The following is a 4,224-nucleotide window of genomic DNA, read 5'->3' on the forward strand; positions in this document are numbered from 1 at the left end:
TTACCTGGTTTATGGTTTCTTTTGCTGAGCAGAAGCTTTTTAGTTTGATGTAGTCTCATTCATTTATTTTAGCTTTTACTTCCCTTGCCTTTGAGGTCAAAGTCATAAAATCCTCTCTTAAGTCTATGATCCTTGAGTTTAGTCCCTATGTTTTCTTCTATGCATTTTATTGTTTTGGGTCTTATATACAGGTCCTTAATCCATTTTGAGTTCATTTTGGTGTGTGGTGATAGATGACAGTCTAGTTTCCTTCTTTTGCAGGTGGCTTTCCAGTTTTCCCAGCACCATTTATTGAAGAGTCTTTCCTTTCTCCACTGAATGTTTTTGGCTTTTTTGTCAAAAATTATTTGCCTATATAAACATGGGTTTACTTCTAGACTCTCGATTCTGTTCCACTGGTCTGTGTGTCTGTTTTTCTGCTAATACCATGCTATTTTGATTATTGTCGCTTTGTAGTATAATTTGAAGTCAGTCATATTGATGACTCCAGCCTCACTCTTTTTTCTCAGGATGACTTTGGCAATTCGGGGTCTCAAAGATTTTATTCTTTTGTGTTGCCTCTCTTTCATGCTCAATCTCTGAGCTAGGCCAGAGAACTAGAGATGAAGAAGGGGCAGCCCCATCCACAAGCGAAGGCAGTCTGAAAAGGACAGATAAGGGTGACAGTTGATGGCAACACAGGTGGTGAGTGCTCTGTGCCAAACTGCAGATCATGCTTCAGGCCCTGAAGGGCACCAAGAAGGTAATTCTCTCAATGACTCTTGAGATAACAAAGGAAGGGAGGTCATCCCAGGTAGAAGAAACAACAGATGCAAGGCACTGAGTTGCTGAGCCATCAGCATATCTAGTTCTGAGGGCTCAATTCGGCATGGCCAGGATTCAGGGTGTTTACAGACTAGTGGCAGGAAATTGAATTGGGGCAGTAGCAAGGACCACAACTGAATGAACCAATGTAAGAAAAAGTCATTTTCTTTAGTAAAATTAAAGCCCAGGATAGTAAAATCTAGCCCTGGAAAAAATGCTTTCCTGGTGAATAGAATCTCACAGAGTCTAACTGTTCCTTCCCAGATTTTCTCACCCACTGATTACTCTCAATATCTAAAGCCTCAGGGGACTCTTGTCCTTTGAGCTGAGGAGCTGGGACTTTATCCGCTAGGCAACCCCCCCACATACACACACACACACACGCCCCCCCTCACACACACACCCTTTCTTGAATGCTCTTTGACATTCTCTATGACACTGCCTTAGCAAGAGCTTAGCAAATATTAAAGTTGAATGTGATTAATAATAAAGTGTATTGGAAGTTAAGAGGTCTGCTGGTTCTAGTCCAGGTTCCCATGAATGGATATCCAGTGTCGCCAAGACCAGTGCCATTCATTGTTGGCCTCATCAGTGACAGCTTGCTGGAGAAAGATAGCAAGCCAGAAATCCTCCAAAGCTGCCTGTTGTGTAAGCTAATGAAGATTGTAGAATCACAAGGGGCTTTAGTTAACTCATTTAACAGGAAAGACATTCATTGAAGTCTTGATTTTAATGAAAACAGGACCTGTAGGCTGGGAGGCTACTCTGTCCCTGTAGAAACTCGCATTAGAGATGAAAGCCTGGGGAAAGTTCCTCTGCGTTCTGGCCATTTGCCACTTTCTATTAACCCTATGTTTATATTTAAGTTTTAAACCCATCTTCTCGCTCACTTTCATTTTAATGACCCTAGTAAGAACTTGACCATATTTTATCTGAAGTATCACAATAGCTTTTTAACTGGCTATGTAGTTTTCAGTCTCCCCTCAACCTGTAGTCATCTCACTGTTTGTGGCCCCATCTTCCTAAAGCCCAGCTTCAAACACGCCATGCCCCGCTCCTGAACACTCTGTAACTCCCCATTGCCTCTAGAATGACAATCTTTCCCAACTCCTTTGCTCTCTGTGATCTGGCACTAATTTACATTCCTCCTCATAATGCTTGCTACATTGTCTTCATGACACAGTTAAATGAAAATATAGTGTCCTTCTGTAGTGATAGGTTTATTCTACTTGGAATGTCCTTTTCTTCAATTCTTCCCACATTCAAATATTACCCATCCCTCAAAACTCACTTCGAATGCCCATACTTTCATGAAGCAATCTTTCATCCTGTTGGTGAGGTGGAATCTCTCCCACTTGGTACTTCCCATAGCATTTGACCTTATATCTCTCTTGTAGAACTTACTACCTTACATTTTGTGTTGGAGTGGTATTTGCATATATCAGGTATGAAACCTCCTAAACCACAAAGTTTGATGTCTTATCTTTGAATCCCACGTAGCCTCTAGCATGGCATCTTCCCTCCTAACATGGTTTCTTGCCCTTTATTGGCAGTTTGTTTGCTGAATTAATTAGTTAAGTATTTCATCTCACGTAGAACTCCAGGCCCAGATGTAACTTCCACCAGGGTCATTGCTGTGGCATTTTGTTTAGCTATCAAATGAGAGTGCACATCAAAGATTTGTTTTGTCTTTCTGTTTTGTGTGGAAAGTGATGGTTGTTTGGGGTTTGGGGTGAAGGCAAACTGAAGAGGTGCCAATTTGTAAAATGCGGCCTGGAAATTAATTCATCCCATTGCTCTGAAGGCTCTCTTATTGGCACAATATCACAGCTTTGGAGTTGCAATCTGAGCTTCGTTTCCTACATCCCTAATTACTCGTGTGGGCTTCTTTTGTTGGAGGTTTTTTCCATTCTTGGACTTTTGCCCTGCTTAACAGCCCTGAACATCCCAGCACTAGAGACACATTTGTTTCATCAGCTTTTACTCCAAAAGGATTTTATAGGATCAATTTGTTTAAGCAAAGTTTTAATTTGGTTTTGTTTTCTCTTTAGAGACTTTATTTGTAAAGCTGGAATGTGTGTGCACAAAATCAGATGATTAAAGTGAATGAAATGCCAGAAAGAAGAAAGATAGCTCAGCCTCAGGGGACACTGAGACAAACTAACGGCGTGTATCCCAGATGGTTTTCACATTTATAGTAGCGAAATGTTAAATTATTAAAATACCTGTGTCTTAGTCCATTTGGGCTGCTATTTAAAAATACCATATACTGGGTAGCCTAAACAACAAACATTTACTCCTCACAATTATGGAGGCTGGAAGTCCAAGCCTAAGGCGTAGTAGATTCGTCTTGGTGAGGACTCACTTTCTAGTTCATAGTCCATCTTTTTCTATGACTTCACATGGTAGAAGGCAAAGGGATTGCTCTGGGGTCTCTTTAACAAGAACTCTAATTCCATTCATGAGATCTCCAGCTTCATGACCTCAGCACCTCCCAAAGGCTGATACTATCACCTTGGGCATTAGATTTCAATATATGGATTTGGAGAGGACACAAACATTCAGACCATAGCAATTTACACTGGATAGGATGCTTTCAACTACAAGAAAGGGAATAACTGACTAAAAGTAGTCACAGGTCATTTCACACGCACATGAACACGCGCACCCATCCACACACACACAAAGGTGTCTAGAGGAAAGCAATTCCTGCAGCTCAGACTATCCAGCCAAGGATGGGTTCTTGCTATGTCTCTGTTCTCCTCACCCAGTAAGTTCACTGTAGTCCCTCTTATAATTACCAAATGACTGGCATAGCTGTAAACTTCATGTTTTCACACAACTACATCCAAATAGGAAGAAATGGGATGTAACAAAAGGCCTTTCTCATAATGCTTCTCCCTTTAATCAAAGAGGAGCATTTTTCCCAGAATTCCTCAGCAGCTTAAATCTTAGTGAACTCATCTCTGGGCCAATCATTGTCAAAGAGAAATCTAAAACCATGATTGGCATAGGCCTATGACATCAGTCCCTAGAGCTGGGCACATTGCCAAGTAAAAAAAGAAGTGGGGTTCTGAGAGGAAGGAAAAGGGGAAATGGTTGTTGGGCAGATAACCCACTGTACCTGCCAAGCACTATATGCCCCTCTCCACCTAGTTTAATACTGAGAAGGTACTCAATAGGAAGTTAAACAGTACTGACAGGAGTGAACCAAAGACCTTCCATATACAGGCATAGCCTGTTTTAGTAAGCTTCGCTCTATTGTGCTTCACAGATGTTACATTTCTTTTACAGCTTGAAGATAACACCCTCCATCACCAAAAAAGATTATGACTTGCTTTATTGCAATACTTGCCTTATTGCAGTGGTATGGAACCGAACCTGTAATATCTCTAAGGTATGTCTGTAGAATAATAATAA

Source organism: Pteropus alecto, unplaced genomic scaffold, assembly GCF_000325575.1.
Source record: "Pteropus alecto unplaced genomic scaffold, ASM32557v1 scaffold121, whole genome shotgun sequence".
Lineage (NCBI taxonomy): Eukaryota > Metazoa > Chordata > Mammalia > Chiroptera > Pteropodidae > Pteropus > Pteropus alecto.